At 35.5% G+C, this 16183-nt stretch overlaps 1 protein-coding gene and 1 pseudogene across 4 annotated transcripts in view; both read right to left on the bottom strand.

Moving 5' to 3' along the window:
- GRIA4 (glutamate ionotropic receptor AMPA type subunit 4) overlaps positions 1–16183 on the bottom strand; it is a 520203-nt gene that overhangs the window by 220608 nt on the left and 283412 nt on the right. The window lies entirely within an intron of this gene.
- Positions 14212–16124, bottom strand: LOC136127350 (SIN3-HDAC complex-associated factor pseudogene; annotated as a pseudogene). The gene has a single exon (XR_010656125.1). The product of XR_010656125.1 is annotated as an SIN3-HDAC complex-associated factor pseudogene (transcript).

Below are 16183 nucleotides of genomic sequence, written 5' to 3' on the forward strand. Positions count from 1 at the left end.
GAGTCAGTGCTGTGCCTCTGAGGTAGGAGAGCCAACTTCAAGACACTGGTCCACAAGAGACCTCCCAGCTCCATGGAATATCAAACAGTGAAAATCTCCCAGAGATCTCCATCTCCCCACCAACACCCAGCTTCACTCAACGACCAGCAAGCTACAGTGCTGGACACCCTATGCCAAACAACTAGCAAGACAGGAACACAGTCCCACCCATTAGCAGAGAGGCTGACTAAAAGCATAATAAGTCCACAGACACCCCAAAACAAACCACCAGACGTGGACCTGCTCACCAGAAAGACAAGATCCAACCTCATCCACCAGAACACAGGCACTAGTCCCCTGCACCAGGAAGCCTACACAACCCACTGAACCAACTTCAGCCACTGAGGAAAGACACCAAAAACAATGGGAACTAGGAACCTGCAGCCTGTGAAAAGGAGACACCAAACACAGTAAGAAAAGCAAAATGAGAAGACAGAAAAACACACAGCAGATGAAGGAGCAAGATGAAAACCCACGAGACCTAACAAATGAAGAGGAAATAGTCAGTCTACCTGAAAAAGAATTCAGAATAATCATAGTAAAGATGGTCCAACATCTTGGAAATAGAATAAATGCAAGAAACATTTAACAAGGACCTAGAAGAACTAAAGATGAAATAAGCAATGATGAGCAACACAATAAATGAAATTAAAAATACTCTAGATGGGATCAATAGTAGAATAAATGAGGCAGAAGAATGGATAAGTGACCTGGAAAATAAAATAGTGGAAATAACTATTGCAGAGCAGAATAAAGAAAAAAGAATGTAAAAAACTGAGGACCGTCTCAGAGACCTCTGGGACAACATTAAATGAACCAACATTCAAATTATAGGGGTTCCAGAAGAAGAAGAGAAAAAGAAAGGAACTGAGAAAATATTTGAAGAGATTATAGTTGAAAACTTCCCTAATATGGGAAAGGAAATAGTTAATCAAGTCCAGGAAGCACAGAGAGCCCCATACTGGATAAATCCAAGGAGAAACACACCAAGACACATATTAATCAAACTGTCAAAAATTAAGTACTAAGGAAACATATTAAAAGCAGCAAGGGAAAAACAACAAATAACACACAAGGGAATCCCCATAAGGTTAAGAGCTGATCTTTCAGCAGAAACTCTGCAAGCCAGAAGGGACTGGCAGGACATATTTAAAGTGGTGAAGGAGAAAAACCTACAACCAAGATTACTCTACCCAGCAAGGATCTCATTCAGATTTGATGGAGAAATTAAAATCTTTACAGACAAGCAAAAGCTGAGAGAGTTCAGCACCACAAAACCAGATTTACAACAAATACTTAAGGAACTTCTCTAGTCAAGAAACACAAGGGAAGGAAAAGACCTACGATAACAAACCCAGAACAACTAAGAAAATGGGAATAGGAACATACATATCGATAATTACCTTAAATGTAAATGGATTAAATTCTCCCACCAAAAGATACAGACTGGCGGAATGGATACAAAAGCAAGACCTATATATATGCTGTCTACGAGAGACCCACTTCAGACCTAGAGACACATACAGACTGAAAATTAGGGGGTGAAAAAGATATTCCATGCATACGGAAACCAAATGAAAGCTGAGGTAGCAACTCTCATATCAGACAAAATTGACTTTAAAATAAAGACTATGAGAAGAGACAAAGAAGGACACCAAATAATGATCAAGGGATAGATCTTAGAAGCACATATAACAATTGTAAATATTTATGCACCCCACATAGGAGCACCTCAATACATAAGGCAAATACTAACAGCCATAAAAGGGGAAATCAACAGTAACACATTCATACTAGGGGACTTTAACACCCCACTTTCACCCATGGACAGATCATCCAAAATGAAAATAAATAAGGAAACACAAGCTATAATTGATACATTCAACAAGATGGATTTAATTGATATTAATAGGACATTCCATCCAAAAACAACAGAATACACATTTTTCCCAAGTGCTCATGGAACAGTCTCCAGGACAGATCATATCTTGGGTCACAAATCAAGCCTTGGTAAATTTAAGAAAATTGAAATTGTATCAAGTATCTTTTCTGACCACAATGCTATGACACTAGATATCAATTACAAGAAAAGGTCTGTAAAAAATACAAACACATGGAGGCTAAACAATACACTACTTAATAACGAAGTGATCACTGAAGAAATCAAAAAGGAAATAAAAAAATACCTAGAAACAAATGACAATGGAGACATGACGACCCAAAACCTATGGGAGGCAGCAAAAGCAGTTCTAAGAGGGAAATTTATAGCAATACAATCCTACCTTAAGAAGCAAGAAACATCTCGAATAAACAACCTAACCTTGCACCTAAAGCAATTAGAGAAAGAAGAAAAAACCCCAAAATTAGCACAAGGAAATAAAACATATAGATCAGATCAGAAATAAATGAAAAAGAAATGAAGGAAACAATAGCAAAGATCAATAAAACTAAAAGCTGGTTCTTTGAAAAGATAAACAAAATTGATAAAGCATTATCCAGACTCATCAAGAAAAAAAGGGAGAAGATTCAAATCAATAGGATTAGAAATGAAAAAGGAGAAGTAACAACTGACACTGCAGAAATACAAAAGACCATGAGAGATTACTACAGGCAACTCTATGGCAATAAAGTGGACAACCTGGAGGAAATGGAAAAATTCTTAGAAGTGCACAACCTGCCAAGACTGAATCAGGAAGAAATAGAAAATATGAATAGACCAATCACAAGCACTGTAATTGAAACTGTGAATAAAATTATTCCAACAAACAAAAGCCCAGGACCAGATGGCTTCACAGGTGAATTCTATAAAACATTTAGAGAAGAGTTAACACCTATCCTTGTCAAACTCTTCCAAAGTATAGCAGAGGGAGGAATACTCCCAAACTCATTCTACGAGGCCACCATCATCCTGATACCAAAACCAGACAAGGATATCACAAAGAAAGAAAATTACAGACCAATATCACTGATGAACATAGATGCAAAAATCCTCAACAAAATACTAGCAAATAGAATCCAACAGCACATTAAAAGGATCATACACCATGATCAAGTGGGGTTTATTCCAGGAATGCAACGATTCTTTAATATATGCAAGTCAATCAATGTGATACACCATATTAAAAAACTGAAGGAAAAAAACCATAGGGTCATCTCAATAGATGCAGAGAAAGTTTTCGACAAAATTCAACACCCATTTATGATAAAAACCCTGCAGAAAGTAGGCATAGAGGGAACTTTCCTCAACATAATAAAGGCCATATATGACAAAACCACAGCCAACATCATCCTCAATGGTGAAAAACTGAAAGCATTTCCACTAAGATCAGGAACAAGGCAAGGTTGCCCACTCTCACCACTCTTATTCAACATAGTTTTGGAAGTTTTAGCCACCACAATCAGAGAAGATAAGGAAATAAAAGGAATCCAAATTGGAAAAGATGAAGTAAAGCTGTCACTGTTTACAGATGACATGATACGATGCATAGAGAATCCTAAAATGCTACCTGAAACCTACTAGAGCCAATCAATGAATTTGGTAACGTAGCAGGATACAAAATTCATGTACAGAAATCTCTGGCATTCCTATACACTAATGATGAAAAATCTGAAAGTGAAATCAAGAAAACACTGCCATTTACCATTGCAACAAAAAGAGTAAGATATCTAGGAATAAACCTACCTAAGGAGACAAAAGACCTGTATGCAGAAAATTATAAGACACTGATTAAATTAATTAAAGATGATAGAAATAGATGGAGAGATATACCATGTTCTTGGATTGGAAGAATCAACATTGTGAAAATGACTCTACTACCGAAAGCAATCTACAGATTCAATGTAATCCATATCAAACTACCACTGACATTTTTCACAGAACTAGAACAAAAAAATTCACAGTTTGTATGGAAACACAAAAGGCCCTGAATAGCGAAAGCAATCTTGAGAATGAAAAATAGAGCTGTAGGAATCAGGCTCCCTGACTTCAGACTATACTACAAATCTACAGTAATCAAGACAGTACGGTACTGGCACACAAACAGAAAGATAGATCAATTGATCAGGATAGAAAGCCCAGAGATAAACCCATGCCCATATGGTCACCTTATCTTTGATAAATGAGGCAGGAATATACAGTGGAGAAAGGACAGCCTCTTCAATAAGTGGTGCTGGGAAAACTGGATAGGTACATGTAAAAGTATGAGATTAGATCACTCCCTAACACCATACACAAGAATAAGCTCAAAATGGATTAAAGACCTAAATGTAATGCTAGAAACTATCAAACTCTTAGAGGAAAACATAGGCAGAACACTCTATGACATAAATCACAGCAAGATTCTTTTTGATCCACCTCCTAGAGAAATGGAAATAAAAACAAAAATAAGCAAATGGGACCTAATGAAATGCAAAAGCTTTTGCACAGCAAAGGAAACCACAAACAAGACCAAAAGACAACCCTCAGAATGGGAGAAAATATTTGCAAATGAAGCAACTGACACAGGATTAATCTCCAAACTTTACAAGCAGCTCATGCAGCTCAATAACAAAAAAACAAACAACCCAATCCAAAAATGGGCAGAAGATCTAAATAGACATTTCTCCGAAGAAGATATACAGACTGCCAACAAGCACATGAAAGAATGCTCAACATCATTAATCATTAGAGAAATGCAAATCAAAACTACAATGAGATATCATCTCACACCAGTCAGAATGGCCATCTTCAAAAAATCTAGAAACAATAAATGCTGGAGAGGGTGTGGAGAAAAGGGAACACTCTTGAATTTCTGCTGGGAATGTGATTTTGTACAGCCACTATGGGGAACAGTATGGAGGTTCCTTAAAAAGCTACAAATAGAACTACCATATGACCCAGCAATCCCACTACTGGGCATATACCCTGAGAAAAACAAAATTCAAAAAGAGTCATGTACCAAAATGTTCATTGCAGCTCTATTTACAATAGCCAGAAGATAGAAACAACCTAAGTGCCCATAATTGGATGAATGGATAAAGAAGATGTGGCACATATATACAATGGAATATTACTCAGCCATAAAAGGAAATGAAATTGAGTTATTTGTAGTGAGGTGGATGGACCTAGAGTCTGTCATACAGAGTTAAGTAAGTCAGAAAGAGAAAGACAAATACCGTATGCTAACATATATATATGGAATCTAAGAGAAAAAAATGTCATGAAGAACCCAGGGGTAAGACAGGAATAAAGACACAGACCTACTAGAGAATGGACTTGAGGATATGGGGAGGGAGAAGGGTAAGCTGTGACAAAATGAGAGAGTGGCATGGACATATATACACTACCAAACGTAAAATAGATAGCTACTGGGAAGCAGCCGCATAGCATGGGGAGATCAGCTTTGTGCTTTTTGACCACCTAGATGGGTGGGAAAGGGAGGGTGGGAGGGAGGGAGATAGGAGGGGGAAGGGATATGGGGACATATGTGTGTCTGTGAGTGATTCACTTTGTTATGAAGCAGAAACTAGCACACCATTGTAAAGCAGTCATACTCCAATAAAGATGTAAAACACGAAAACAAAAACAAAAAAACCCCAAAGATTACAACATATGAATTTTAGAAAGGGGTGGAACACAAACATTCAGACCATAGCAATTACCCAGTTACAGTGCACTGTTTGTTTCCTCCCAGGATCACAACTAACTGAAGTAGTTTGAGTCCAAAGAAATACAAGTTTCGTAGAAGGTATTTATAGGTATGATTATTTTACCTATCCTGTTACATTTCTCACCTTAATATAAATTCCAAAAACTGCATAAGACAGTTCGTTACTTTAGCTGTGTGATTATTTCTTTCTGTGGTCAGAAAAGCCTGTGAGCTAACCCTTTATCCAAGATATCACTACTTCCAAATATGCTACATTTTAATATTGCTTCAAAAATTAAGATGATCTAATGCAACAGTTTATAATTTCAAAGAGTATAAAAAAGAGCTGTATTCTGGCCCTCCTTATTTTTGGGTTGTACCTTAATGATTTTGTATTCCTTTTACATTTTCTACAAAGGCTGTTTTATAATAAATAATAAGCAAACCTCCATTATGTTAGTGATATATCATTTTTATGAAACAGATATGATTTGAAAAGACAAAGGTTTTTGTTATCCAATTGCTGCCACAAAGATTGGCTTACTTGACCAAAAAAACCTGTCAAAATTAAAATTATATTTGTTAGACATTATCCAAAATTAAATTGTTTAATTCTACAAAACTTCATCCAGCAAGTTTTAAATTACATTGAGTACATTTTCTAGTTCACCGATGCTGGCAGGCACACCAGATGGTTAAGTGCTTCATAGCCAGATAGTCTATAGGGACCTCAATAGGGGATTTTCAGTGACTCGAGTGGATCAGTTTTAATACTTGTTATTAAAGTTTTCCAAATCTAAATATTTCTCCCTTATGATTTGGAACTTTGGGGTTACAGTCAAGCAAGTATACAAATGTTTGACTTGACAGGTACAAAGATGCTTTGTGGGAAACATTCCAGCCTTGTCTACAAATTATTTTCTGCAGGGAGATAGGGATACCTTTTCTGTAATTTTTTGGCATTCAAAATAAAATATCTTATCCTGCCACCTGATCATCTGATTCTCAAAACATATGGATGCTGTCTCAGTCAGTAATAAGAAACAAAAAACAGTGTTTTAGGACCTCATTAAATATACTTGAATAATCTGCTATCCTTTCATTAAGTGCAGATAGAGAAAAGCAGGTTGATTATTTTTACCCTTTAGTTGCTTACACATTTTACAGTATAGCCTGTGTCAAAATAGGTTACTGGATGGCACCTGCTTAGCCCCACCTACAGAATTGGGTTCACGAATATCCTATAATATTATATACTCAACTTTTATTGAGAAACACTATTTAGACCATTTCTGCATTTGTTGTAAACTATCTCTAAAGAAAATATTTTTTACCCAATGTCCTCCAAATAAGTCTCACATTTAACCTATTTTTATGACTTCATCATCAAGATGATCCTTCTTGGAGAACTTGTAAACTCAATATTTTATGGTAACAGGGATTACATAATCAATACTTTTCCTTTTGTCCCCACTGATTACCAAGCAGTTCAGGATAAATGCTATATTCAATTATTGTGTTTCCATAGTTGCTCTTTCCTTCTTTTTCATGCCTTTGTCTTTTATTTCTTTTAAAATAATATACATGTATGTGTGTGTATGTGATATTCATATATATATATGTAATGCATATATACATATATGTATAATTACATAAATATGTAATTTCATATATGTGAATTCCATAGTATATTATGTATATACATTTTCATTATGTTTTAAAATCATCTGAATTCCATTTTGTTAAGAATCAAGTTATGAATAGATATGAAAATACTTTCTGAAATTTCATATGAATACATGTAAAAATAATTTCTTCTTCTCTTCTTCAAAACTAACTGCAGATGTCAAAACAATTTACATGCAATGGACATTAGAAAAATCAGTAATTTAAAAATGGGGTTTGTTTTCCAAATTCCAAATACAAGTTTCCTAATTTTTAGAATTATTAACAAAGAACCATTATATATACAAAAGAAGTATGTATATGTAGATTCCCAAAGTATTTAAATAGTGTCATCAGGAACTTATTCTTATCATTTATTTTACAGACAAACACATCATGACTAGTTAATGATCAATTATTTTTCTTCTTTGCTTTGACAAATGAAAGCATTCCCTCTAAGAAGAAACTGCATGAACCGTAGTTCATGAGTGCTTACTTAATTCTCGCATATACTCAGTGGCTTTTGTGGGAGGCCTATAGCTGAAGTGAGTGTGGGCTGGGGCTTTTTCTGGGACTCACCAGGATTGCTGCCTTGGTAGGAGTGCTGGAACTGGAGCAGCTAGAGCTGAAGCCTGGCATGGGATAGGCCTTCTCCTGGGGTGCACTGGGAGTTGCAGCTTTGGCAGGGGGTGTTGGAACCAAATATGGGCTGGGGGTGTGCTAGGGTGGACTTGGCAGGCTGGCTAGAGTACCAGGTGCTTTTCAGTCTGCTGCCTCTGTGTTGGGACTTGGAGAGAGTAAATTTGTGTTTGTGCCCTTCAAGAGCAAAATCTGGTTTCCTACAGCCCTCTGGCTCGCCCTGTGGTAAATTGGTTTTCAAAACCAGTTAATGGGGCTCATCTTTCCGGTGATGGCCCCTGGTGTTGGGGTGCCCAATGTGGAGCTTGAACCCCTTGATTCTTAGGGAGGACCTCTGAGTTTGTGATAGCCCCTTTCTCTTTTGGGTTGCCTGCTGGGGGTTGTGGATCCTGATTAAATCAATTTTCTTCTTCTGCTAGCCATCCTGGTGAGGTTTTTTCTTTACATCCTTAATTGTAGAAGAGCTGCTCTGCTAGTCTCCAGGTTGTTTTCAGAGATCATTATTTTATATGTAGTTGTAGTTTTGATTTGTCCTTTGGAGGAGATTAAGCTCAGGATCTTCTTACTTTGCCATCTTGATCACTAGTAATAGACTATTCATCCATTGAAAAATCTGAAATTTTTTCAAGCATGGCTGACAGGGATCTGCATCTCAAATTCATTCAGACTGGATTAGTCATTTCTTAGCCCAACAATATTTAACCTTGCTTATAAGTAGAATGATTATACAATTTATCATGCAAACTGAGATATTTTCAAGAGTAAAAGGGGGCACTGTTAATATTACACTAGGGTGTCAGGTGTAAACCAGAACTTTGCAGTCAAAACAAAATATAGGGGTCAGCTGTAAGCCTATGTTCTGGGGACAACAGAGGTAAATAAGGCATTGCAAGCAGCTCATAATTTTTGAATTTCTCTTATGTTGTAATTGAGAACTGATCAAAACCATTGACAGAAAAAAAATGATCAATGGGAGAGGTCATGTGAAAGTCCAGAGGTGAAGTGGTCTTAGTTGTCCAGGCAATCTCTGAGTCTCCTTTATTGTTTTTCTTGTTCTTACTTGACTAAAGGTTAATTAATCCATGTCTCTGAGGACTTACATGTGAACCTATCAACACTCTTTTTTTTTCCCAAATCTCAGAAACTTAGGATAATAGAAATTCTGTGAGGTATCTAGAGCTGGGGATCCGGAATAAGGATCCAGTGTTTGAGATCAGAGAGTTCTGGGCCCAGTGGAAAGCAATTCAAGCTTTCTCAGTTTGGAAAGATATTAAAGGGTGATGCACATGGGTTAATAGAATGGATTCAATGGATTCTATTTCTGAAAAGCCAAATTAACTTTTAGACATATAAGAAAATTCAAAAATAGGCCTAATACATTATTTATTGAAGCTTTGTTTATTGCATATTATATTTTATACTTTCCAAACCAATTTAAAGTTGTTAACAAATAAACATAATAGTACCTTTCTAAACAAAACAACATAGACTAGTAAATTTGATCAAGTGACTTTATCAGGCAAGCAAATTTCACTTCCAATTCTAATCTATGTTGAATCAAAGCATTTTATAGCTGGGAGGAATTATAGTGCAATTTAATCAAACTTCTGATGTGAACATAAAGGCTGAGCCAGTGTGCTTATATGACTTGCCCAAGGCAAAGGGAAAGTTATGGGGAGCTGATTGGTGGCAGAGAAGGATCTAAAAAAAAAACCTTCTCATGTCTCTGAGAACATTGTCCTTGTGCTTGGGGAAATCTGGATGAGGCAAAGCTAAAAAGAAGTCAGCAGTCCTCAAAAGGATTTGGACTTCCATTAGCTTTGGGCAGAATAAAGCAAAAGAGGAAAAAGAGCAAAATAACGTGCCTATTGAGTTCCTATGAAAATAAATATTTTAAGAAGGCTCTTAAGGATTATCAAAGGTTTAGTTTTCTTTTTCCTCAGCTTCATATCTTTCTAGAAATAGATTTGTATCAAGAATTCTTGAATCATTCAATGATTGGTTGGTTCCAGACTCTGTGGACATGAAACTCCACTTTCCATTGTATCTCATTGCTTTCACTCTTTCATTTTTCCTTTAAGAGGAGTGGCTGCCACATCTTTGGAAGAGATCAAGAGAGTATGGGTTGAAAATTATCATGTGATTGTCTCATGGCCTACTTAAGCAAACTTACAGTTAAAGTATTTGCTGGTAGAATGCTTTAGGAAGTCATTTATCCATACCTTCCAGGAAAGTATGATCTAATATTGCTAGATTCTGTACTCTCTGCATTCTCTTGGCTCTGCCTTCAAAATTAAGGTGGACACTTCTCAACATATTCACTACTGTTGCTCTGGTCCAAATCACCATAATCTCTCATCTAAGTTATTGCAATAGCCTCCTAACAGCTTTTCCTGTTTTGGTCCCTGTCTCCTTCCAGTCTATTCTCATCACAATGGTCAGATTGATCCTGTTCTGATCCCACATCTCTGCTCAAAATCCTCGGATAGTTTTCCATATCATTCGGGGAGTACATACATAAAATACATACATACATAAAATAAGTAGAAATTTTAAAAAATAAAGTTTTTACAATGGCACTTTCCTCCCACTCTTGGACTTCTTTACCTTTCCTCAACAATTTGCTCACTCTGTTTTAGTTAACTGACTTCATTTATATTCCTTAATTATACAAGGCATACTCCCTCTTCAAGGCTTTGCACATGCCGTTCCCTCTACCTTCCATGTTTTTCCCTCAGAAAGCCACACAGCTTCCTCATCTCTTTCAAGTTTCACTCAAATAATACCTTCTTAGTGAGACCTTCCCTGAGCATCCCATTTAAAAATTAAATTTAAAAAATGTTTAAAAAGTAAAACCTATATCCCCAGTGGTTAGTATGTGGTAGGCACTCCATAAATATTAATTCAGTGAATGAAGGACAATCACTTGTGCCCCATTAGCTGTGACATTCACAACTATCAGCACTAAGCATCTCTTCTTGTCTCTAGCTTCTCTTGGGGAGCATAAAATAACATGTGTAGATTTGATGGTTTCAAATCCAGAACTGGAGTGAAATCTCCATGTGACTTTGGACTCAAGACTACAATCTTTGGAACAACAGCAACAATGAAAATGCAGGTACCCACTTGAATTTGTTTTTATTTTAACAAATCAGGATGATAAAAAATACACAAAAACCTTATAACTACCATCTATATCTGCACAATTTTATATGAGAAAACATTTTAATTCTAAAAGAGTAGGAAAAATACAGTTTTAGAATAAGGAACGTTTCTTCAAATTAAAAAAATTAGCTTCACAGAAACTCTCTACAATCTCTTGATTTTTTCTCCTGTGCTCACTATGGTAGGTGGGTCCATAAGAGACATGAACTTTGGACTCTAGACTTGCAATCCTGCTGTGAATGAGTCCCAACCATCCACAGACAGAGCAGGCTCCCTCTGCCCACAAGGCTGCAAGACAGAATAATGCTTGTGTCTTCACTTTATTAAAAGACAAAGCTAAGGGTTTAAGAAAAGGTTTTGGGGTTAAGATGTTGTGTATAGAAACAAGAGTGAAAATTTTAAGACTTAAGGAATTTTCTTGGGAATACTCATTCTTTGTATGTAGGAACAAGAGTGAAAATTTTAAGATTTGAAAACTTTTCTTGGGAATACCCATTCCGCATTCCTTTTGCAGTTCAAGTATCTGAATGTTGACTTATTTGATTTTACCAAAGAGAAAGCATATCATCAAGAAATGAGAGTTAAAGAGAAACCATTAAAACATATAGGAGGAATGTTAATCATCTGAATTTTGCCTTGGAGCAGATTGGAAGCTTAAGAAGCCCAAAACAAAATTCAAATTTGTAGGGCTTCTTAATAAATAAACAGTAATTTCTACACAGGCTGACTCCTTTGCTTGCTTTTAAAGCTTTCCATAAGACATAGAGGGCAACAGTATATTTTTTGAGGATTTAGGATGCTTAATTATGAAAAGGTCTAAAAGGTAAGAAAAGGTCAAACCTCTTGGTTAATAATTGATAATGAACAATGTATGAAACCACAGGCACATTAAAATGGAGGAGCAGTTCAGATTTCAATTTCTTTATAAGACTGGCTTTCTAACTAATGCACAGTTTTCACCATATTTTCAGTCTGTGAGATGTTTGTACTTCTTGATGTCACAAGTTAAACTTACAGATGATATACTGAAGTTGAGAGCTTCCTTGAAACAATTTTGGGGTATATTATAATATTGTAAAGAAACTGCATCATTCAAACCTTCTACATACATGTGAACACAGCACATCACCACTAGTATTCTACAACATATCAGGATCTATTATGCTGTATTAATAAGGCATTCTAAATGCTGTGGGTATATGTTGCAGGTATATTTGGAACTTTCTATCAAAACAAATTATTTCATGTTCACCTATCATATTATGCTTATTAAGTTCCCCCATGAGTTATGTTGTCAATTTTGAGGGACAGTACTGGAACTTGAAACATAATAATGTACTTATGGACCATTTATTAGTGGCTTGTACATTGTGGAAGAATACATATGTTTTAGTGTCAATAACAGGGTGATGCACTTTGTTGTGGGTAGTAATTTGGTTATTAAATATTTTAAACAGCTTCAGTGACAAAAGGCTTGTGTTCAAGAGTTTATAATGGAAAAAGAACATTAGTTTAATTTATGAAAAGAAAAATCTATTGACTTAAAATGAATAAATTAGAGTTTTCATCTTTTCCAGATATATCCCCAGGAGTCGGAATTACTGGATCACATGGCAGCTCTATTTTTAAATTTTTAAGAAACCTAGGTATTGTTTTCTATATGGTCTGCACCAATGTATATTCCCACCAATAGTGTAGGAGGGTTCTCTTTTCTCCATGCTGTCTCCAATATTTATTATTTGTAGACTTTTTGATGATAGCCATTCTGACTTGTGTAATTCAAAAAAATACATGCACCCCAATATTCGCAGCAACATTATTTATAATATCCAAAACATGTAAACAACCTTAGTCCCCATCAACAGATGATTGGTTTAAGGAGATGTGATATCTATCTATACCTATATCTATCTATATCTATAATCTATCTATCTATCTATCTATCTATCTATCTATCTATCCATCTATCATGGAATACCTCGCAACCATAAAAAAAAAATGAAATATTGCCATTTGCAGCAATGTGGGTGGACCTAGAGAATATCATACTAAGTGGAGTATGTCAGACAGAGAAAAATATTATATGCTATCACCTATACTTGGAATCTAAAAAGTAATACAAATTTATCTATATACAAAACAGAAACAGAGAAACTTATGGTTACCAAAGGGGAAAGGGAAGGAGAGAGGGATAAATTAGGAATATGGGATTAACAGATACAAACTATTACACATAAAATAGAATTTACTATATGGCATAGAGAGCTATATTCAATATCTTATAATAGCCTATAATAGAAAATAATCTGAAAAATATATATATAACTGAACCTCTCTGCTGTATACCCAAAACTAACCCAATATTGTAAATCAACTATACTTCAGTTAAAAAAAAAAAAAAAAAAAGGAAAAAATGAATAAAAGTCTTCAGGGATTTTAATCTACTATTCAAAGTAAATAAGAATTATTTGAAATGTCATAATGTTACCTATCTATAATAACTTGTGAAATATTAGTCAAATTGTTTTAAAACATAGAACTTTTGTTTCGGCAGTAATAACAAAACAATCTAAAAAGACTTATATAGCATTAGCTAATTCAGCACTTGTAAAAAGTTCAGATAAGGTAGGCCCAGGTTTATATTTCCCTTAGCTATTAATGAAATTTTGTAAGAAAATAATACTATTAAAATAAAATAATAAATTAAAGCTGATTATGGTTAAAAATATATTTTAGACAAATTTCTTTATAAGATGATTATGGAAATTATAATATTCTGATTAAAATTATATTAGATAAACATTTCTGTATAAGACAATAGTTATGATCATTATAAATAATGGTTATGTATATTATAGAAAACCTCTGAGGAGTTCTATTTGCTCACAGCGGTTGGTCAACAGCATGGTATTGAATATGCTTGATTCACATAAAATTTTATTTTTGTTAAAATGTCCTGTAACATTGATTTATGATTATTTCATATTATTGAAGTTTGAATGTATCAGAAAGAAGTCTACCTCCATTATTTTTACTAGACTTTCAATACTTGATATTTTTAAGATAGATTTTTTTTTTTAGTAGAATTTTACTTTAATATAGAATGAAAAACAAAAAACAAAAACCCAAAACCCAAAACCCTAATAGGTTAAAACAAGTCAAACAACCATTCTACACAGATAAAACCTTCACAAAGGTCAACCGAAGTAATCCAGAGCTAAAACTGAATTGTGCAGATTTTCATTGAAGTCAACAGTCATGTAACATAAACAAATTATTTACACACTTGCAAGCCCTCTAAGAAATGTGCCCCAAGAAGCATTAACCTTTGTTTTTTTCATGTGCCATCCTGAAGACTTGCACATTTTATTTTTCAGATAATTTAACATTTTAATAGAGTGCATTCTCTACCAAGGGGTAATGCTTTGGTACTATTCATATAGGATTGCCTATCCTAAAGATTTGACATTTCCCCAAGAGGAACTTTGATTCTGCTTTAGAAGTTTCATATAAATTAAAAACTTTATCAAATATCAATATGGAGGGAGGTGACACAGGATGCAACATATACAGTCAAGTTACCTCTGTATATTTAGAAATTACTCCTTCAAGATATTCGCACTAGAGAGCTTAGTCCGTCCCGCTTAATATTCAGTAGTACAGGTTTGAATCATCAGAACCTTGGCAACACCTTAATATTTCAAAGTTATTAACAACTACCTCTAGGGGCAAGTCTGTGTTTACTGAGTTATGACAAATTTATTATAACGAAGGAAAACAAGTGTAGCCAGCCATCTTAAAAAATGCCCCAACCACTGCTTCTCAATATAGAAAGACTAAAACTACATACGTTTATCATACAACAAATCCCATCTCTGTCCCCTGAAATTCCCCTAATTTCATTCATTAGAAGGGGATTTTTTAAAAAAGTCTTAAAGAGCACTTTACAGCAGCATTCAGCTTTCCTATGAAATACTCAGCATCTTAAATATTATGTACACTTCTTTTTTTCCTTTTAGTAAGCTAGATACTGGTTTCAGACTTTGTGGAACTGGAGGGAAAATAACCCACTCAAAACTATTCTAGAAATCATCTTTTGGCAGAATAACAGGTATCCAAGTTAAAAACAGGAGGGTCATTTTGTTGGTGTTTTCCAAAATTTAACTCATTTCTTGTTCCCCTTCTACATCAACCTCAGTCACCACTCCTGAGTGGAGATGGGCAGAGGCTCTGGCCCCTGAGCCTCCGGCTTCTCAGCAGCTGCTTTCTTATTGCTGCAGCAAGGCTTGAATAGATGTGTGTCGATGAGGACTTCCCCAAAACGGCCTTTATAGATAATGCCACAGCATATTTTCTGTCTTTTCCAGTATGTGAGATCTAAAAAGGAAAACACTGGCGTTCTGTTAGAGCCAGAAGCCATCTCTGTATCTGAGCCATCATCTGACTGGTTACTATAACAAGGAGATTGAGCTGGAGAGGCACTTGAGGTGGTACTGTGAGCATCAGAATTGTGACGTTTAAATTCCTTCTGCAGTTTACTGATCTGGTTGCTTTTTATCCTGTTTCCAGATAGAGTTTTCACTTTCTTTGGTTTCAGGGTAGTCTTTAGACTGGGTCCTGCCCTTGCATCTACCACATGATTCCAGTTGTTTTTTGATCCTGCTGGCAATTTCTTGCATCTTTTCACAAGCAGGACACAGGCATTACAGATGTCTCCTGAACGAGTCTCATGTAACCCAAAACAGCTCTGGAAGTCCTTTTCATAGCGTTTACTGTCAGTGAATCGAGAACTGGAGGATTTAGCTCTGCAAATACAGCAGCCCTCTATACTTCGGTACATCTTTGGCTTGTGAAAACCAAACATCTTTTCTTCTGGGCAATAGTCTGCCAAAAGCAGACGTTCCATGCGCAATAACGTTCCCGAGGTGCGGAGTGCACGCCAAGCCAAGCCCACCTCCCAATCGCTCCCTCCTCCTCAACTGCCTTGTCTAGAAAGCTTTAAGATAGATTTTAAAAAAGAAACTTTAATATATTAACTTGTACCCACC

Source organism: Phocoena phocoena, chromosome 8 (assembly GCF_963924675.1).
Source record: "Phocoena phocoena chromosome 8, mPhoPho1.1, whole genome shotgun sequence".
NCBI classification, from domain to species: domain Eukaryota; kingdom Metazoa; phylum Chordata; class Mammalia; order Artiodactyla; family Phocoenidae; genus Phocoena; species Phocoena phocoena.